Source organism: Tachypleus tridentatus, chromosome 8 (genome assembly GCF_004210375.1).
Source record: "Tachypleus tridentatus isolate NWPU-2018 chromosome 8, ASM421037v1, whole genome shotgun sequence".
NCBI lineage: Eukaryota > Metazoa > Arthropoda > Merostomata > Xiphosura > Limulidae > Tachypleus > Tachypleus tridentatus.
In genome coordinates, this window is record NC_134832.1 from 158,597,246 (window position 1) to 158,622,966 (window position 25,721).

The following is a 25,721-nucleotide window of genomic DNA, read 5'->3' on the forward strand; positions in this document are numbered from 1 at the left end:
CAAAGAAATGCCTGTACCCAGAACCAGAGGAAGTGGATCTTGGGATTTGTTGGAATGTATGTTAGGGACAGAGATGGATGTTAAGCTAATTCATCAACTTTTTTAACAATGCAGGTCAAAATCCTTTTCATTTGGTTTGAGAATGATTCTTTTGGAGACACAGAGATATCTGTCTGCACTCCCACTGTAGTTGTGGGATGACATGCAGCAGCCATACATCTGAGATGAAGTGCTGGACAGCAATTTTCAAGCCTCAGGATAAGTAATGTTATGAATCGTTTTCAAATGCTGCATCTCTTTTTCTTCTAACCATTCTGGGCAAGAATGAGCACAGTTCAATGAACCACAACATGACGTCTTTGAGCGACCGAAACACTGACACTGGAAATATCTGAGAGGGTTTGTAATGTATGGCTATACCCTGCAATTAAGATAACCTGCCTTGATTGTGGCAGGTTGATGTGGTAATATAAATATCAGAATAAGGATGTGTTACACTCACACTGGTGGAGAGTTGTTGAATGCTAATTTACACATGTGGCATACATGTGTAATTAGATAGTAATTCACAGCTAGTAGTGAGTGACAATCTGTGCACGAGAAGGAAATCATATGAAAAATAGCTATAACTGTGAAAAGGGTGGGTAATTGCACTGGAATTTCAATGTGTGTTTTTCAGTAAAACTTTACGTGTTATGTTATTTTCCTCATTCTAACTCTACACCTCATACACCATGAAAAGAAAACATATTGTCCTTTTTATTTTCAAGAATGACTTCACGACACATTTGACTATCTTAAATAGCTTTAAGCCCTTTACAATATATGTATATTTATGCTTAAATTTTATTGCTCTTTGAACTGTGTCTAACTAATGATATCACCACACAAGTTGTGAACCACTTTGTAAACATGTAGCTTACGTTACCTGAAGAAATTATGTAATGCATTGGTTACTAATGAGCATATCACTGGAAAACTTTTTGTTTTTTTATTTATTTAACCTAATCTAAAACTTATAATTTATTTACCTTTATAATAATAAATAATACACATGAAAAACTAGAAATATAGTACTTACCTGGGTCTTTTTTTTATCAACTCTCAATTAAAACTATTATTATAATGGTATTACTGCACTAAATGATTTTTAGTTAATCAAAATTGCAACAAAGAATACAAAATAACATGCTTAAAGCACATATTGTCCTAGGACTATCAAAATTTTCTGGCTTTCTTACCATTCAGTAAGACTCAATAAAAATTTAGCTAAACTTGCCAATGTGTTTCCTGTGGAAATAAAATTTGCACTGGAAGCAAAATAAACAAACTCCTGTACAGAAAATTATGTAATATAATATTTGGATTTCTGTTGGTTAAAAGTAATATAGTTTTAAATATCAAAGAGAACTAAATATTGGAAACTTGTGAAAGAGAAAACTTAATTATGGGTATGGCTAAAGGGACTTGATTTTCTAGTTTATAGCTCTGTAACCAAATAAGATTGAAGGCTATAAAAAAAATTATACTTTGTCTGAGTAATAACAATATTATAATGAGCGACTTATGTCAAATTTTGTACTTCTTGGACAAGTGGTCAATAAATAAGAGAAGAGGAAATACTTAAAATGCAAATATCACAATTCGGAAACAATGGAAAATTGAAGACATTTTTAAATGTTGTCCTATAAAACTATATAATTTCCAAATTTGTATTACAAGCTAAGTTTTGTTGCCAAGTTTACTTACCATGATAATAAAAGTAACTTTATTAAATTTTAAATATAACTCAGTAAACTCTCATGACATGCCTCTAGCAATATGATTAATGTAAATATGAAAGAACAAAAGCCCAAGCACTGACCCTCAGGTACTCCATAATTAACAAGCGTACAGTTTAATTGAGGTACTCAAGTGATCAATGTTTTTTGGAAAGTTTAAATAGTCTCAAACCAGGTACTCTACATGGAAACCATAAATATGTAAAAAGCCACTGATCATGCGAGTACTTAGTTAATACACTGAACTTTCAGAAAAACATGTCATTCATATACTGGTTGACTTGCCAAACCTTTATCTTTATTTATAATTACTTTCACTTTCATTTCTTTCGTAAATTATCCGATATTTCCAGCTGTTATTTCATTCAATTGATCCAAAATAACAGTTCTTTTCAAATAAATGATAAGACTGATACGATATGCATGTTCACGTAATGTAGGAATTTTACCTTTTTTTCTCAACACTTTACTTATGTTTATTCATTTTAAATTTTAAGTTTCTTTCAGTTTGATCTTTGTATACAACAAACTACAGCTTGCCAAAATTCCATCAGTAACAGCCTTTTATTTACTAGTATTCTTCAGCTTTCCTCACTACCAAAGTTAGAATAAGTTGACTAAATTTCATTAAACAATGCTTATACCCCATTATGACAAGAGGGCACAATGTTAAAATTTAAAAAACAATGGCAAGGTACCAACAAGACTTATTTTTATATTAGTGTGATTGGTTTATGAAATTAGTTATTGTTTGCACTAGTGGAGGTCAGTACTTACAGAGAATCAACTATATAACTATTCAATGTATTATGTTTATTTCTACATTCCATCACTTTTCTCTGTATTAAGTCATCTACATCTATTCTTTACACATGTTAAACTGAAGATGAAAAAAGTCAAAAACAATATTCACTTATTATAAAATGATAGGAATATGAAAATGTATTATAAGTTAAAATATACATATAGAAAGACATTCTCAGTTCCTATTAAGCCTTATTCAAAACTTAGATAATTTAAACTTAAGCAAATTACTTAATTATTAATAAAGACATCTTAATTTCCAAGACTCAATAAATAACCGAGTGTGGTATGTAACTAACATTGAAATTTTGGTCTATATATATATATGTTATATATATATATATATACATATCACTATTCATTTTGGTTAGTGTTGCTTTTTAATTACCTTAACATGATAATAAATAAATGCAGGTTAAATTAAATTGCTGAATGGTACCAAAAATTTTTTCAACAAACTGAATGACAAGTTACTTGAAATGTTTAAACTTATTAAAGTTACATGAAACTAAGCAGATACTAAATACTATAGAAATTAACTTACTTTTCACTTACAAGAGTGTCCTCACATACATTCAAAATCACAGAATCTTGGCAGATGGTTCAATTCACATAGACAATGCCCAGCTTGTTGAAGCTTGTTTCTGTTTGTGCAGATAGTCATGGGACAACACCACTGATATAATACAAAATTCTGCTTTACCACATGTAAGAAAGGAGTGTATTATCCAATGTAAACTTTTAGATAGGCTAGAATCATGATTTATCTGGGTGATAAAAAACACAGCATTAGAACATTTAAACATGAAGTACAGCTCAACACAAGTAATTGTTTATAAAAAGATATTCTGCATTTTCAAAGATTTTGTTGCTCAAAAATTATATCACAATGATCCATTGATTTACTCTGAATATGTAGATGAAGATCAAAGTTACAAAATAGTAGGTTATGCTCTAATTAATATATATTAAATGAAAGTGTTATTTTTCTATCTCACTTTCTGAATAAATGTAATACTTTTTATTTACCTGAAAGAAAAATAAAGACACTAAAATATAACTACTTTTTTATCTTTAACCCACACATCAATTTTAATACTTACACAAAAAGACATAACATATAATTTGTTCACAAGCACACATCATTACTCAGTATTTTAAGTTTGGTATTAAATCTTTCTTATACAATACTTAAAGGAAAATTACATACAAACAGAGGCTTTAAAGAAGTTTGATTTTTATTTTGTTGTTGTTTAATAAATGTAACAACACTATCAACCTTATTATAACATTACTTGAAAACAACAGACAGCTGTCAGTTAGGTTTCCATTGAGCTGAGCCAATTTTCAATCACAGTTAGCTTTAGAAATCTCTATACAAGTCATACTTATTCACCAAGCTGATATCATATCTCTTACTGTACACAAATATTGAAAACTTTGTTAACAAGGAATTTTCCAAACATGAATTCAAATGTCCTCAGTTTAAGACTATGACTTGAAATGCCAACTCTATATATTTCAATTTTTTTACACATTTTACTAGTAGGATAATATTATTTGTGAATATAGATGTCTGTCCACTGCATACAATTATGAATAAGAAAATAAAATTTTTTTTAAATTTGTGTTTCAATTATGTCTGTTGTGTATATTTTTTTAAGTCTGTTCAGAAACTAAATGTTTTGTGTTGAGTTCTAATTATTTATGTGTTTGTAACTAAGCACAAATATACACAATAGGCTATCTTTGCTTTACCCACCATGTGTATCAGAACCAATTTTCTAGCATTAAAAGTTCACACACTTTGCTGCTGGTAATAGTGCAAGAATTCTAAGAACTCTGTTAACAAGTGCAAAACATGAATAACTAATTCAAACTTTTGACATAGGGGTGTTATAAAGTCATTCTGCTGTTAACAAGTACATAAAAAGGGATAACTGTTTGAAAATGTGATAAGTACTCATAATACGAACACTGCTGTAAGATTATTGGAAGTTACACCTTTTATAGTAAGAAGAAATATTTTAAAAACAAGTACAACATTTCAATCTCTCATGCAATCATTCTCAAGAACAAAAGTTATTATGAAAAAGAAGGTTCCAGTAATTATATCAACACTCTTAAAATGTGTTTAAAGAACTTTTAGAAAAACTATCTATATTCACAGCCAAATATTTGCTTTTTGTGGTTGTATAAGAAATGTAAGTGAAGTGATACAACTCTAAATATTTTGGTACTTTCTAATAATCAACTACAGTTTGGAAAGATTAAGTACAGTAAAAATAATTTCTACCAGAATAACTCTAACTGAAATTTTCATCTGGAAAGGCACCTCAGGGGCTGAATCAGTAAATGAACAGATCAATCCCACCTAGGATTCTGTTCTTAATTTTACAATAACATGTTCCCTTAAAATATCAAAAGATATTTCAAATAATCTTTTCCATATTTTGAATCCTTAGCCCCAAAATTTTCAAAATATATTTGGAAAAACATTTTCCAAATTCGTGTTCATTCATTAAATCTTTTAAATGCTTTCTTAAAAGCATCATTTTATCATCAGAGCTATCGCTCTAGTAGGTCTCAAGTCTTTCCAAATACTTGAATTTGTTTGATTTTCATTTTTTGGGAATTTATAAAACATTTTACACTTTTGTTATGCAACATGAAGTTGTAACCTGTTTCTGTCAGTATTTTTATCACAATTGTTAATATGTATTAGTGAAAATAAATACATTTTAATGAAGTTAAATAGTGAAATGTGTAAAATCAGAAGGAATGACTCCATTAAAACAGCAAACCTGAACCTCTCACAAATTATATTAGTTTGTTATAACTCAAAAACATGAGAAGTTATGGACTTGAGCACCGGCACCTCTCTCTCCTAATTTCTAATTTTATATCTATAAGTAGGGCTTCTTTGATTTTGCATTTGTTTTCCTACTTAGCATCTGGGAGTCTCCTATGATAATGTGTTTACGACATTTGTCGTATTGAAAAACGTGCAAAGATAGTTTTTTTGTGTTCTTTGAATCTAGTTTCCATTTTTCTGCTTCGTTCCCCAATGTAGAAGTCATGACAGTTGTTGCATTGTATTTTATAAATCATGTGTGTAGTTTTTATGAGGAAAAACATGTCCAACATCATTTTCACATGTAGGAAGTTGTGGGCTTGAGCACCCACGTCTCACTGTCCTACCTTCTAATTCTAATTCTGTATGTGTTGCTACTCTATTTCTTATATGAGACTGGTGAATGGAGGTTAAGACTGATAGACAGTGTATCCCCACTGCAGTGTGGGTCCTATTTCTTCAGTCACCTCAAAACCCTAGGGTACATATTGTGATCCCACACTGTAGCTTGTACCCTGGGAAATTTTCAGTCAATGCAGAATTTTTTTTATTTAATTTGTTTTTTGAGTTATAACAAATTAATACACACTTCTCACTGTGATTACTGATATTCCATTTCTGCCTTTACAAATGCATCATTAATGTAAGAAAAAGGTATAACTTGCATAACTATCAAGGTTTCTCCATTTAGGCCTATACAGTTCCCCTAGAAGTATACAAACTAGCTTTTGATACATATAAATATTAAATATCCCAAAATAAACTTAAAAGAAATTATTATGGTTATTCTAATCAAATGATGTATACTTTTCACCATACTCTTCTTCTAACTTCAGTCTTACTCTAACTTCGTGGCCTGGCATGGCCAGGTGGTTGAGGCGTTTGACTCGAAATCTGTGGGGCGTGGTTTCGAATCCCTGTCGCACCAAACATGCTTGCCCTTTCAGCCGTGGGGGGAGTTATAAGGTGACGATCAATCTCACTATTTGTTGGTAAAAAAGAAGCCCAAGAGTTGGCGGAGGGTGGTGATAAGAGTTGCCTTCTCTCTTGTCTCACACTGCTAAAGTAGGGGCGATGAGCGCATAGACCTCGAGTAGCTTAGCGCAAAATTCAAAATAAACAAACAAACTCTTAGTTGTTACTTTGTTTTTATCACATTGTTACAACTTCCTTCGCGCTTTATTACTAATACCTTAAAATATGTACTTAAAATCATAATTAAATCTAAGTCTGGATACAAGAGGCCTACATATACATTACAAGTTGGTGTGTCACTTCAGTTTCCAAATAGCTAAATTTGGCTCGAAATCGAATTAGACATCCAATTTCATTCAGTGTGACTCGGATTCTGTGTCATAATCTAATTTTTCTTCAAAGTTTAGGTATCAAATATGTCCGCACGATGAAGATATTCTAGTAAGCGCAGATTAATAATATATTATTGTAGTGATACATAAAAAATTTAATTAACAGGAATCAAATTATTAACGCTAACTACAAACTTCAATGACGACACTCTCAAATTATATCCTAACTCAAGCACGCCGCCATATATTCACAACTTTCACCTTTGAATTGGTTTCGCCAATCACAGTCAAGTTGCGTTTGTGACGACTCTACGTAGATCACATTTTAAAGAAGTACAAACAAAATTAATAAATGTGTTTCTTTTGAATAAACCTATTTGTAAAATTTAACGGATTTGAAAACAATTAATAATAGTTTAAAAATAGATTTTTATCATTCTCAAACTGTGATAAGTGCACGTACATACACATAAAATTGCACATTTTTTCTGACAAGGTTACTTTCAAAGTTTGGTTTGTTTCAGAAGTTTTCATGAAAAGCTTATCAAATAAGTTCCTACGCATAGCCGCCAGTATATGTGAAATGATTTGTTATTTTTGATACTTTTTGTTTTGTTTCTGAATTTCGCACAAAGCTACACTAAAGGTATTTGCGCTAGCCGTCCCTAATTTAACAGTGTAACACCAGAAGGAAGGCAGCTAGTCATCACCACCCATCGCCAACTTTTTTACAAACGAATAGTGGGATTGATAAGAACAGTATAACGCTCCAGGGCTGATAGGACGAGCATGTTTGGTGTGACGAGGATTCAAACCCACGACTCTCGAATTACGAGTCGAACGCTTTAGCCGGGCCGTTTGAAATGATAGGCTACATTTTATTTAATTTCTTTATTTCGTGCAAATCTACGTGAGGACTATTTGCGCTTGCCTTCCCTCAGTGTCAAGTTTTGTGTTGATTGGTGAAGAAATGAGGAAACATAGAAGGAAAATCTATTCAATGATAGTTATTATTTCACTCGACAATAATATTTGTAAATGTTTAAGTATTATTGGCTGTTGTCGTTTATTGATAAAACAATGCATTACGTAACAATAATTAAAAAGTAATGCTTAGATACGGAAAGACGAACACATTTACGAAATATAGTTACTACATGACAAGTCAGTGAACGTTAGCAAATAAAATAATAGGAATCTGGGAAATAAGAATCTCAAGTGAAATAAGTTGCTATAGCTTGATATTTTGCCATGTTTCCTGAAGGAATAAAACCAATACATTTGAGTATCAATGGAATCAGACACAGGATTCCAGTTGAAAAGCTCTCCAAGTGTGAAGTAGACAGGTGCCTTACCACTCCAGTACGAAAACGACCTTGGCATCTGCCTAAAGATAAGAAATATCAGTTTCAAGGAGGTGGGACCATATTCCCTTTCTTTATTCATTATATAAAGACAAAACATTTCATTGTTCCTGGAGATGATGGGAATATTAACACATTCCTACAAGGAATTAAATACTATGAAACTGAACTGGCAGAAGTTCTTGTTTCACAAAATCTCACTCTTCTTCAATTTCAAAAAGAGCGTGAGGATGATTTCATCAGCTGCATTGATGAAACTTTAGTCTTTCAAACGGAATTTACTGATCGTGGATACTTTATGACGATTCACGGCTCGAAGAAAAGTTTGATGGAAATTTTACCAAAAGTGAAACCAAAGGCTGACAAACAATTTATAAATCTTGGATGGAAGGTGTCCATGTGTTTTAAAAAAGTATTACAAGTTTGTAAAGGCATTTTATAATTGCATTCTGTTTCATTCTGTGTCAAGACTAGGATACACCATCACGTGTTCTTCTGAGTGGCGCAATAGATCAACTGAAAATCTCACAACCCAATGGTTACTTTACAGACAACGCATCATTTGGGAAGAACAACCAAGGCCAAACACGACTAAAATTAAAAATGCAGTTCACCGTATTTTTAAGAGATTAAAATTTTAGAAAACATAAGTTTTTTTTAATTTAAATTAAACTTTATAGTTACCAGTTTCAAATTTACGTGTACTATTATTATTAGAATTAATAGTTTTGCTGATGTCATTTGAGAACAGTACAATCTCCATGACTGCTTCCTTGAAGTTCACAGCTCTATGTTAAAATTGATATTGATGTTAAAATTACTAATTGAATAAACGTTTAAAGAAGAAATAAAATAATGAAAAATTTATGTAATCTGAATAAAAAACAGTTTCGTAATTCTGCTATTCCTCATTCCATGTAGAGGTAAAGTCTTTTTTTGTATCTGTAGCTCAAAAAAAAATTATTTTAAAATACACACGCATTTCTCTTGTTGCAAAGCCACATTGTACTATCTCCTGTGTCTATCGAGGAGAATCGAAACCCTTATTTTAGTGTTGTAAATCCGAAGACTTTCTGCTGTCCCAGCTGAAGATTACTGATAAATTTCCGAATAAAAGATTCTTCGAAAGTTTTTTCCCAAGTGTTTTGTATAAACCATTGTTTAAAGAGCAATAAACACTTTAAAGAACCTACATTAGAATATCTTAGACAAGCGATTCATATTAATTAATTCTAATTTTTTTTAAAAAATGTATATTTTGTACATATTAGAAATCGTAGGTTCGAGCTACGATATGTCGCTGAACACGATTTGTATCTTCAGCTATGGGAGTAATTTTAGAGTGGAATCAATCCTTTTATTTGATTTAGAGTAGATAGGTGAAGACTGATTTCATTCCTTTTGGTCAGCATCTCTTAATTAGATGTGAATATATCTGAGCCCTAATAGTCTCTGACACCAGGATCATCAAGGAAGATATACGTTAGAAGGATCTTCAAAGAAAATCGTGACACAAACATAAGGCTTATTCACTTCATTTAAAGTTGAAACAACGTGATTTGGCGTGAACTAGCGTGTATTTTAGTATGGTTTATATTTCGTTTTAATGATTATATTATATAAATCACGGGTAAAGGGAAACATCATTTGAATATTTGAAAACTTACAACTTTTCTTATCCTCTCATCACTGACTGACCACTCAGAAAAGACTTTGAGAAAAATTTATCGTAATCTAGAATATTTGTCAAAATAAGTAAAGTTAACAACGCTAAAATCAGGAGTTCGATTCCACTCGGTGTGCTCAGCAGATAGCCCCATGTGGCTTTGCTATAAGAAAACACACACAATACACACAAGTAAAGATAAATTACCTCTGATGAGCAAACAGTCTGCTTTAGTGGAAAGTTTACCGTGAGATCTTATGTGGTGTCCTTTAAACATCAAATTACCAAGCTTCTTATGTATATTATTCACAACAGATGAGACCTATATATTTCAATTTATTTAATATTTCCTATTTTTGTCTGTTACACCAGAAATGTAGGATAAAACGACTCATTCTCTGGTGTTAAATGCTCAGAAAATTAAAGCAACAGTTAGTGGGTGTAATTTCAACACTTACATATATATATTATTTCTTGTGTGCTTTGGACCGTATAAACAGTGAAGTGATGATTCAGAAAAAAGTTGTTGGATATATTTCTTTAAAAAGCCAATATGGACTTCACCGGAACATCTATGGATTATAAGAAGAAAACATTGGTATTCAGAATCACTTAAAATATTAATGAATTAAAAATTCATATTCTTTTCACGAAATGCGTCGAGATAATGGTAGCAAGTAGAAATTTTTTTTTTTGGAATTTCGCACAAAGCTACTCGAGAGCTATCTGTGCTAGCCGTCCCTAATTTAGCAGTGTAAGACTAGAGGGAAGGCAGCTAGTCATCACCACCCACCGCCAACTCTTGGGTTACTCTTTTACCAACGAATAGTGGGATTGACCGTCACATTATACACCCCCACGGCTGGGAGGGCGAGCATGTTTAGCGCGACACGGGCGCGAACCCTCGACCCTCGGATTACGAGCCGATTACAATATTTACCTGAAGACTCAAAAATATCACTAACAAACAACAATACTCAACTGACGACAAGAATATCACTAACTAACAACAATACTCAACTGACGACAAGAATATCACTAACTAACAACAATACTCAACTGACGACAAGAATATCACTAACTAACAACAATACTCAACTGACGACAAGAATATCACTAACTAACAACAATACTCAACTGACGACAAGAATATCACTAACTAACAACAATACTCAACTGACAACAAGAATATCACTAACAAACAACAATACTCAACTGACGACAAGAATATCACTAACAAACAACAATACTCAACTGACGACAAGAATATCACTAACTAACAACAATACTCAACTGACGACAAGAATATCACTAACTAACAACAATACTCAACTGACGACAAGAATATCACTAACTAACAACAATACTCAACTGACGACAAGAATATCACTAACTAACAACAATACTCAACTGACGACAAGAATATCACTAACTAACAACAATACTCAACTGACGACAAGAATATCACTAACTAACAACAATACTCAACTGACGACAAGAATATCACTAACTAACAACAATACTCAACTGACGACAAGAATATCACTAACTAACAACAATACTCAACTCAACTGACAAGAATATCACTAACTAACAACAATACTCAACTGACGACAAGAATATCACTAACTAACAACAATACTCAACTGACGACAAGAATATCACTAACTAACAACAATACTCAACTGACGACAAGAATATCACTAACTAACAACAATACTCAACTGACGACAAGAATATCACTAACTAACAACAATACTCAACTGACGACAAGAATATCACTAACTAACAACAATACTCAACTGACGACAAGAATATCACTAACTAACAACAATACTCAACTGACGACAAGAATATCACTAACTAACAACAATACTCAACTGACGACAAGAATATCACTAACTAACAACAATACTCAACTGACGACAAGAATATCACTAACTAACAACAATACTCAACTGACGACAAGAATATCACTAACTAACAACAATACTCAACTGACGACAAGAATATCACTAACTAACAACAATACTCAACTGACGACAAGAATATCACTAACTAACAACAATACTCAACTGACGACAAGAATATCACTAACTAACAACAATACTCAACTGACGACAAGAATATCACTAACTAACAACAATACTCAACTGACGACAAGAATATCACTAACTAACAACAATACTCAACTGACGACAAGAATATCACTAACTAACAACAATACTCAACTGACGACAAGAATATCACTAACTAACAACAATACTCAACTGACGACAAGAATATCACTAACTAACAACAATACTCAACTGACGACAAGAATATCACTAACTAACAACAATACTCAACTGACGACAAGAATATCACTAACTAACAACAATACTCAACTGACGACAAGAATATCACTAACTAACAACAATACTCAACTGACGACAAGAATATCACTAACAAACAACAATACTCAACTGACGACAAGAATATCACTAACTAACAACAATACTCAACTGACGACAAGAATATCACTAACAAACAACAATACTCAACTGACGACAAGAATATCACTAACTAACAACAATACTCAACTGACGACAAGAATATCACTAACTAACAACAATACTCAACTGACGACAAGAATATCACTAACTAACAACAATACTCAACTGACGACAAGAATATCACTAACTAACAACAATACTCAACTGACGACAAGAATATCACTAACAAACAACAATACTCAACTGACGACAAGAATATCACTAACTAACAACAATACTCAACTGACGACAAGAATATCACTAACTAACAACAATACTCAACTGACGACAAGAATATCACTAACAAACAACAATACTCAACTGACGACAAGAATATCACTAACTAACAACAATACTCAACTGACGACAAGAATATCACTAACTAACAACAATACTCAACAAACTGACGACAAGAATATCACTAACTAACAACAATACTCAACTGACGACAAGAATATCACTAACTAACAACAATACTCAACTGACGACAAGAATATCACTAACTAACAACAATACTCAACTGACGACAAGAATATCACTAACTAACAACAATACTCAACTGACGACAAGAATATCACTAACTAACAACAATACTCAACTGACGACAAGAATATCACTAACAAACAACAATACTCAACTGACGACAAGAATATCACTAACTAACAACAATACTCAACTGACGACAAGAATATCACTAACTAACAACAATACTCAACTGACGACAAGAATATCACTAACTAACAACAATACTCAACTGACGACAAGAATATCACTAACTAACAACAATACTCAACTGACGACAAGAATATCACTAACTAACAACAATACTCAACTGACGACAAGAATATCACTAACAACAACAATACTCAACTGACGACAAGAATATCACTAACTAACAACAATACTCAACTGACGACAAGAATATCACTAACTAACAACAATACTCAACTGACGACAAGAATATCACTAACTAACAACAATACTCAACTGACGACAAGAATATCACTAACTAACAACAATACTCAACTGACGACAAGAATATCACTAACTAACAACAATACTCAACTGACGACAAGAATATCACTAACTAACAACAATACTCAACTGACGACAAGAATATCACTAACTAACAACAATACTCAACTGACGACAAGAATATCACTAACTAACAACAATACTCAACTGACGACAAGAATATCACTAACTAACAACAATACTCAACTGACGACAAGAATATCACTAACTAACAACAATACTCAACTGACGACAAGAATATCACTAACTAACAACAATACTCAACTGACGACAAGAATATCACTAACTAACAACAATACTCAACTGACGACAAGAATATCACTAACTAACAACAATACTCAACTGACGACAAGAATATCACTAACAAAACAACAATACTCAACTGACGACAAGAATAATATCACTAACTAACTAACAACAATACTCAACTGACGACAAGAATATCACTAACTAACAACAATACTCAACTGACGACAAGAATATCACTAACTAACAACAATACTCAACTGACGACAAGAATATCACTAACTAACAACAATACTCAACTGACGACAAGAATATCACTAACTAACAACAATACTCAACTGACGACAAGAATATCACTAACTAACAACAATACTCAACTGACGACAAGAATATCACTAACTAACAACAATACTCAACTGACGACAAGAATATCACTAACTAACAACAATACTCAACTGACGACAAGAATATCACTAACTAACAACAATACTCAACTGACGACAAGAATATCACTAACTAACAACAATACTCAACTGACGACAAGAATATCACTAACTAACAACAATACTCAACTGACGACAAGAATATCACTAACTAACAACAATACTCAACTGACGACAAGAATATCACTAACTAACAACAATACTCAACTGACGACAAGAATATCACTAACTAACAACAATACTCAACTGACGACAAGAATATCACTAACTAACAACAATACTCAACTGACGACAAGAATATCACTAACTAACAACAATACTCAACTGACGACAAGAATATCACTAACTAACAACAATACTCAACTGACGACAAGAATATCACTAACTAACAACAATACTCAACTGACGACAAGAATATCACTAACTAACAACAATACTCAACTGACGACAAGAATATCACTAACTAACAACAATACTCAACTGACGACAAGAATATCACTAACTAACAACAATACTCAACTGACGACAAGAATATCACTAACTAACAACAATACTCAACTGACGACAAGAATATCACTAACTAACAACAATACTCAACTGACGACAAGAATATCACTAACTAACAACAATACTCAACTGACGACAAGAATATCACTAACTGAACAACAATAACTAACAACTCAACTGACGACAAGAATATCACTAACTAACAACAATACTCAACTGACGACAAGAATATCACTAACTAACAACAATACTCAACTGACGACAAGAATATCACTAACTAACAACAATACTCAACTGACGACAAGAATATCACTAACTAACAACAATACTCAACTGACGACAAGAATATCACTAACAACAATACTCAACTGACGACAAGAATATCACTAACTAACAACAATACTCAACTGAAGATATCACTAACTAACAACAATATCACTGACGACAAGAATATCACTAACTAACAACAATACTCAACTGACGACAAGAATATCACTAACTAACAACAATACTCAACTGACGACAAGAATATCACTAATAACAAAACTCAACTGACAACAAGAATATCACTAACTAACAACAATACTCAACTGACGACAAGAATATCACTAACTAACAACAATACTCAACTGACGACAAGAATATCACTAACTAACAACAATACTCAACTGACGACAAGAATATCACTAACTAACAACAATACTCAACTGACGACAAGAATATCACTAACTAACAACAATACTCAACTGACGACAAGAATATCACTAACTAACAACAATACTCAACTGACGACAAGAATATCACTAACTAACAACAATACTCAACTGACGACAAGAATATCACTAACTAACAACAATACTCAACTGACGACAAGAATATCACTAACTAAACAATAACAACAATACTCAACTCAACTGACGACAAGAATATCACTAACAAACAACAATACTCAACTGACGACAAGAATATCACTAACTAACAACAATACTCAACTGACGACAAGAATATCACTAACTAACAACAATACTCAACTGACGACAAGAATATCACTAACTAACAACAATACTCAACTGACGACAAGAATATCACTAACTAACAACAATACTCAACTGACGACAAGAATATCACTAACTAACAACAATACTCAACTGACGACAAGAATATCACTAACTAACAACAATACTCAACTGACGACAAGAATATCACTAACTAACAACAATACTCAACTGACGACAAGAATATCACTAACTAACAACAATACTCAACTGACGACAAGAATATCACTAACTAACAACAATACTCAACTGACGACAAGAATATCACTAACTAACAACAATACTCAACTGACGACAAGAATATCACTAACTAACAACAATACTCAACTGACGACAAGAATATCACTAACTAACAACAATACTCAACTGACGACAAGAATATCACTAACTAACAACAATACTCAACTGACGACAAGAATATCACTAACTAACAACAATACTCAACTGACGACAAGAATATCACTAACTAACAACAATACTCAACTGACGACAAGAATATCACTAACTAACAACAATACTCAACTGACGACAAGAATATCACTAACTAACAACAATACTCAACTGACGACAAGAATATCACTAACAAACAACAATACTCAACTGACGACAAGAATATCACTAACTAACTAACAACAATACTCAACTGACGACAAGAATATCACTAACTAACAACAATACTCAACTGACGACAAGAATATCACTAACAAACAACAATACTCAACTGACGACAAGAATATCACTAACTAACAACAATACTCAACTGACGACAAGAATATCACTAACTAACAACAATACTCAACTGACGACAAGAGTATCACTAACTAACAACAATACTCAACTGACGACAAGAATATCACTAACTAACAACAATACTCAACTGACGACAAGAATATCACTAACTAACAACAATACTCAACTGACGACAAGAATATCACTAACTAACAACAATACTCAACTGACGACAAGAATATCACTAACTAACAACAATACTCAACTGACGACAAGAATATCACTAACTAACAACAATACTCAACTGACGACAAGAATATCACTAACTAACAACAATACTCAACTGACGACAAGAATATCACTAACTAACAACAATACTCAACTGACGACAAGAATATCACTAACTAACAACAATACTCAACTGACGACAAGAATATCACTAACTAACAACAATACTCAACTGACGACAAGAATATCACTAACTAACAACAATACTCAACTGACGACAAGAATATCACTAACTAACAACAATACTCAACTGACGACAAGAATATCACTAACTAACAACAATACTCAACTGACGACAAGAATATCACTAACTAACAACAATACTCAACTGACGACAAGAATATCACTAACTAACAACAATACTCAACTGACGACAAGAATATCACTAACTAACAACAATACTCAACTGACGACAAGAATATCACTAACTAAACAACAATACTCAACTGACGACAAGAATATCACTAACTAACAACAATACTCAACTGACGACAAGAATATCACTAACTAACAACAATACTCAACTGACGACAAGAATATCACTAACTAACAACAATACTCAACTGACGACAAGAATATCACTAACTAACAACAATACTCAACTGACGACAAGAATATCACTAACTAACAACAATACTCAACTGACGACAAGAATATCACTAACTAACAACAATACTCAACTGACGACAAGAATATCACTAACTAACAACAATACTCAACTGACGACAAGAATATCACTAACTAACAACAATACTCAACTGACGACAAGAATATCACTAACTAACAACAATACTCAACTGACGACAAGAATATCACTAACTAACAACAATACTCAACTGACGACAAGAATATCACTAACTAACAACAATACTCAACTGACGACAAGAATATCACTAACTAAACAACAATACTCAACTGACGACAAGAATATCACTAACTAACAACAATACTCAACTGACGACAAGAATATCACTAACTAACAACAATACTCAACTGACGACAAGAATATCACTAACTAACAACAATACTCAACTGACGACAAGAATATCACTAACTAACAACAATACTCAACTGACGACAAGAATATCACTAACTAACAACAATACTCAACTGACGACAAGAATATCACTAACTAACAACAATACTCAACTGACGACAAGAATATCACTAACTAACAACAATACTCAACTGACGACAAGAATATCACTAACTAACAACAATACTCAACTGACGACAAGAATATCACTAACTAACAACAATACTCAACTGACGACAAGAATATCACTAACTAACAACAATACTCAACTGACGACAAGAATATCACTAACTAACAACAATACTCAACTGACGACAAGAATATCACTAACTAAACAACAATACTCAACTGACGACAAGAATATCACTAACAAACAACAATACTCAACTGACGACAAGAATATCACTAACTAACAAACAACAATACTCAACTGACGACAAGAATATCACTAACTAACAACAATACTCAACTGACGACAAGAATATCACTAACTAACAACAATACTCAACTGACGACAAGAATATCACTAACTAACAACAATACTCAACTGACGACAAGAATATCACTAACTAACAACAATACTCAACTGACGACAAGAATATCACTAACTAACAACAATACTCAACTGACGACAAGAATATCACTAACTAACAACAATACTCAACTGACGACAAGAATATCACTAACTAACAACAATACTCAACTGACGACAAGAATATCACTAACTAACAACAATACTCAACTGACGACAAGAATATCACTAACTAACAACAATACTCAACTGACGACAAGAATATCACTAACTAACAACAATACTCAACTGACGACAAGAATATCACTAACTAACAACAATACTCAACTGACGACAAGAATATCACTAACTAACAACAATACTCAACTGACGACAAGAATATCACTAACTAACAACAATACTCAACTGACGACAAGAATATCACTAACTAACAACAATACTCAACTGACGACAAGAATATCACTAACTAACAACAATACTCAACTGACGACAAGAATATCACTAACTAACAACAATACTCAACTCAACTGACGACAAGAATATCACTAACTAACAACAATACTCAACTGACGACAAGAATATCACTAACTAACAACAATACTCAACTGACGACAAGAATATCACTAACTAACAACAATACTCAACTGACGACAAGAATATCACTAACTAACAACAATACTCAACTGACGACAAGAATATCACTAACTAACAACAATACTCAACTGACGACAAGAATATCACTAACTAACAACAATACTCAACTGACGACAAGAATATCACTAACTAACAACAATACTCAACTGACGACAAGAATATCACTAACTAACAACAATACTCAACTGACGACAAGAATATCACTAACTAACAACAATACTCAACTGACGACAAAAATATCACTAACTAACAACAATACTCAACTGACGACAAGAATATCACTAACTAACAACAATACTCAACTGACGACAAGAATATCACTAACTAACAACAATACTCAACTGACGACAAGAATATCACTAACTAACAACAATACTCAACTGACGACAAGAATATCACTAACTAACAACAATACTCAACTGACGACAAGAATATCACTAACTAACAACAATACTCAACTGACGACAAGAATATCACTAACTAACAACAATACTCAACTGACGACAAGAATATCACTAACTAACAACAATACTCAACTGACGACAAGAATATCACTAACTAACAACAATACTCAACTGACGACAAGAATATCACTAACTAACAACAATACTCAACTGACGACAAGAATATCACTAACTAACAACAATACTCAACTGACGACAAGAATATCACTAACAAACAACAATACTCAACTGACGACAAGAATATCACTAACTAACAACAATACTCAACTGACGACAAGAATATCACTAACTAACAACAATACTCAACTGACGACAAGAATATCACTAACTAACAACAATACTCAACTGACGACAAGAATATCACTAACTAACAACAATACTCAACTGACGACAAGAATATCACTAACTAACAACAATACTCAACTGACGACAAGAATATCACTAACAAAACAACAATACTCAACTGACGACAAGAATATCACTAACTAACAACAATACTCAACTGACGACAAGAATATCACTAACTAACAACAATACTCAACTGACGACAAGAATATCACTAACTAACAACAATACTCAACTGACGACAAGAATATCACTAACTAACAACAATACTCAACTGACGACAAGAATATCACTAACTAACAACAATACTCAACTGACGACAAGAATATCACTAACTAACAACAATACTCAACTGACGACAAGAATATCACTAACTAACAACAATACTCAACTGACGACAAGAATATCACTAACAATACTCAAACAACAATACTCAACTGACGACAAGAATATCACTAACTAACAACAATACTCAACTGACGACAAGAATATCACTAACTAACAACAATACTCAACTGACGACAAGAATATCACTAACTAACAAAAATACTCAACTGACGACAAGAATATCACTAACTAACAACAATACTCAACTGACGACAAGAATATCACTAACTAACAACAATACTCAACTGACGACAAGAATATCACTAACTAACAACAATACTCAACTGACGACAAGAATATCACTAACTAACAACAATACTCAACTGACGACAAGAATATCACTAACTAACAACAATACTCAACTGACGACAAGAATATCACTAACTAACAACAATACTCAACTGACGACAAGAATATCACTAACTAACAACAATACTCAACTGACGACAAGAATATCACTAACTAACAACAATACTCAACTGACGACAAGAATATCACTAACTAACAACAATACTCAACTGACGACAAGAATATCACTAACTAACAACAATACTCAACTGACGACAAGAATATCACTAATAACAACAATACTCAACTGACGACAAGAATATCACTAACCAAACAACAATACTCAACTGACGACAAGAATATCACTAACTAACAACAATACTCAACTGACGACAAGAATATCACTAACTAACAACAATACTCAACTGACGACAAGAATATCACTAACTAACAACAATACTCAACTGACGACAAGAATATCACTAACTAAACAACAATACTCAACTGACGACAAGAATATCACTAACTAACAACAATACTCAACTGACGACAAGAATATCACTAACTAACAACAATACTCAACTGACGACAAGAATATCACTAACTAACAACAATACTCAACTGACGACAAGAATATCACTAACTAACAACAATACTCAACTGACGACAAGAATATCACTAACTAACAACAATACTCAACTGACGACAAGAATATCACTAACTAACAACAATACTCAACTGACGACAAGAATATCACTAACAAACAACAATACTCAACTGACGACAAGAATATCACTAACTAACAACAATACTCAACTGACGACAAGAATATCACTAACTAACAACAATACTCAACTGACGACAAGAATAACACTAACTAACAACAATACTCAACTGACGACAAGAATATCACTAACAAACAACAATACTCAACTGACGACAAGAATATCACTAACTAACAACAATACTCAACTGACGACAAGAATATCACTAACAAACAACAATACTCAACTGACGACAAGAATATCACTAACTAACAACAATACTCAACTGACGACAAGAATATCACTAACAAACAACAATACTCAACTGACGACAAGAATATCACTAACTAACAACAATACTCAACTGACGACAAGAATATCACTAACTAACAACAATACTCAACTGACGACAAGAATATCACTAACTAACAACAATACTCAACTGACGACAAGAATATCACTAACTAACAACAATACTCAACTGACGACAAGAATATCACTAACTAACAACAATACTCAACTGACGACAAGAATATCACTAACTAACAACAATACTCAACTGACGACAAGAATATCACTAACTAACAACAATACTCAACTGACGACGAGAATATCACTAACTAACAACAATACTCAACTGACGACAAGAATATCACTAACTAACAACAATACTCAACTGACGACAAGAATATCACTAACTAACAACAATACTCAACTGACGATAAAGAATATCACTAACAAACAACAATACTCAACTGACGACAAGAATATCACTAACTAACAACAATACTCAACTGACGACAAGAATATCACTAACTAACAACAATACTCAACTGACGACAAGAATATCACTAACTAACAACAATACTCAACTGACGACAAGAATATCACTAACTAACAACAATACTCAACTGACGACAAGAATATCACTAACTAACAACAATACTCAACTGACGACAAGAATATCACTAACTAACAACAATACTCAACTGACGACAAGAATATCACTAACTAACAACAATACTCAACTGACGACAAGAATATCACTAACTAACAACAATACTCAACTGACGACAAGAATATCACTAACTAACAACAATACTCAACTGACGACAAGAATATCACTAACTAACAACAATACTCAACTGACGACAAGAATATCACTAACTAACAACAATACTCAACTGACGACAAGAATATCACTAACTAACAACAATACTCAACTGACGACAAGAATATCACTAACTAACAACAATACTCAACTGACGACAAGAATATCACTAACTAACAACAATACTCAACTGACGACAAGAATATCACTAACTAACAACAATACTCAACTGACGACAAGAATATCACTAACTAACAACAATACTCAACTGACGACAAGAATATCACTAACTAACAACAATACTCAACTGACGACAAGAATATCACTAACTAACAACAATACTCAACTGACGACAAGAATATCACTAACTAACAACAATAACTGACGACAAGGAATATCACTAACTAACAACAATACTCAACTGACGACAAGAATATCACTAACTAACAACAATACTCAACTGACGACAAGAATATCACTAACTAACAACAATACTCAACTGACGACAAGAATATCACTAACTAACAACAATACTCAACTGACGACAAGAATATCACTAACTAACAACAATACTCAACTGACGACAAGAATATCACTAACTAACAACAATACTCAACTGACGACAAGAATATCACTAACTAACAACAATACTCAACTGACGACAAGAATATCACTAACTAACAACAATACTCAACTGACGACAAGAATATCACTAACTAACAACAATACTCAACTGACGACAAGAATATCACTAACTAACAACAATACTCAACTGACGACAAGAATATCACTAACTAACAACAATACTCAACTGACGACAAGAATATCACTAACTAACAACAATACTCAACTGACGACAAGAATATCACTAACTAACAACAATACTCAACTGACGACAAGAATATCACTAACAAACAACAATACTCAACTGACGACAAGAATATCACTAACTAACAACAATACTCAACTGACGACAAGAATATCACTAACTAACAACAATACTCAACTGACGACAAGAATATCACTAACTAACAACAATACTCAACTGACGACAAGAATATCACTAACTAACAACAATACTCAACTGACGACAAGAATATCACTAACTAACAACAATACTCAACTGACGACAAGAATATCACTAACTAACAACAATACTCAACTGACGACAAGAATATCACTAACTAACAACAATACTCAACTGACGACAAGAATATCACTAACTAACAACAATACTCAACTGACGACAAGAATATCACTAACTAACAACAATACTCAACTGACGACAAGAATATCACTAACAAACAACAATACTCAACTGACGACAAGAATATCACTAACTAACAACAATACTCAACTGACGACAAGAATATCACTAACTAACAACAATACTCAACTGACGACAAGAATATCACTAACTAACAACAATACTCAACTGACGACAAGAATATCACTAACTAACAACAATACTCAACTGACGACAAGAATATCACTAACTAACAACAATACTCAACTGACGACAAGAATATCACTAACTAACAACAATACTCAACTGACGACAAGAATATCACTAACTAACAACAATACTCAACTGACGACAAGAATATCACTAACTAACAACAATACTCAACTGACGACAAGAATATCACTAACAAACAACAATACTCAACTGACGACAAGAATATCACTAACTAACAACAATACTCAACTGACGACAAGAATATCACTAACTAACAACAATACTCAACTGACGACAAGAATATCACTAACTAACAACAATACTCAACTGACGACAAGAATATCACTAACTAACAACAATACTCAACTGACGACAAGAATATCACTAACTAACAACAATACTCAACTGACGACAAGAATATCACTAACTAACAACAATACTCAACTGACGACAAGAATATCACTAACTAACAACAATACTCAACTGACGACAAGAACTATCACTAACTAACTAACAACAATACTCAACTGACGACAAGAATATCACTAACTAACAACAATACTCAACTGACGACAAGAATATCACTAACTAACAACAATACTCAACTGACGACAAGAATATCACTAACTAACAACAATACTCAACTGACGACAAGAATATCACTAACTAACAACAATACTCAACTGACGACAAGAATATCACTAACTAACAACAATACTCAACTGACGACAAGAATATCACTAACTAACAACAATACTCAACTGACGACAAGAATATCACTAACTAACAACAATACTCAACTGACGACAAGAATATCACTAACTAACAACAATACTCAACTGACGACAAGAATATCACTAACAACAACAATACTCAACTGACGACAAGAATATCACTAACTAACAACAATACTCAACTGACGACAAGAATATCACTAACTAACAACAATACTCAACTGACGACAAGAATATCACTAACTAACAACAATACTCAACTGACGACAAGAATATCACTAACTAACAACAATACTCAACTGACGACAAGAATATCACTAACTAACAACAATACTCAACTGACGACAAGAATATCACTAACTAACAACAATACTCAACTGACGACAAGAATATCACTAACTAACAACAATACTCAACTGACGACAAGAATATCACTAACTAACAACAATACTCAACTGACGACAAGAATATCACTAACTAACAACAATACTCAACTGACGACAAGAATATCACTAACTAACAACAATACTCAACTGACGACAAGAATATCACTAACTAAACAACAATACTCAACTGACGACAAGAATATCACTAACTAACAACAATACTCAACTGACGACAAGAATATCACTAACTAACAACAATACTCAACTGACGACAAGGAATATCACTAACTAACAACAATACTCAACTGACGACAAGAATATCACTAACTAACAACAATACTCAACTGACGACAAGAATATCACTAACTAACAACAATACTCAACTGACGACAAGAATATCACTAACTAACAACAATACTCAACTGACGACAAGAATATCACTAACTAACAACAATACTCAACTGACGACAAGAATATCACTAACTAACAACAATACTCAACTGACGACAAGAATATCACAAGAATATCAACTGACGACAAGAACAACAATACTCAACTGACGACAAGAATATCACTAACTAACAACAATACTCAACTGACGACAAGAATATCACTAACTAACAACAATACTCAACTGACGACAAGAATATCACTAACTAACAACAATACTCAACTGACGACAAGAATATCACTAACTAACAACAATACTCAACTGACGACAAGAATATCACTAACTAACAACAATACTCAACTGACGACAAGAATATCACTAACAAACAACAATACTCAACTGACGACAAGAATATCACTAACTAACAACAATACTCAACTGACGACAAGAATATCACTAACTAACAACAATACTCAACTGACGACAAGAATATCACTAACTAACAACAATACTCAACTGACGACAAGAATATCACTAACTAACAACAATACTCAACT

General features: G+C 32.6%; 1 protein-coding gene across 16 annotated transcripts in view; it reads right to left on the reverse strand.

Annotated features, from left to right (window-relative positions):
• Positions 1 to 10,690, reverse strand: part of LOC143223814 (dynein axonemal heavy chain 6-like) — a 753,870-nt gene extending 743,180 nt beyond the window's left edge. For 15 of the 16 annotated variants that reach the window (XR_013013097.1, XR_013013087.1, XR_013013090.1 and 12 more), the window contains exon 1: positions 3,130 to 4,439. The gene's annotated coding sequence lies outside the window, so the exon portion shown is untranslated. Of the gene's footprint in view, positions 1 to 3,129; positions 4,440 to 10,234 lie in introns of those variants that run through there. The other variant, XM_076452289.1, reaches the window with a different exon arrangement.
• Between the last annotated feature and the right edge of the window lie 15,031 nt (positions 10,691 to 25,721).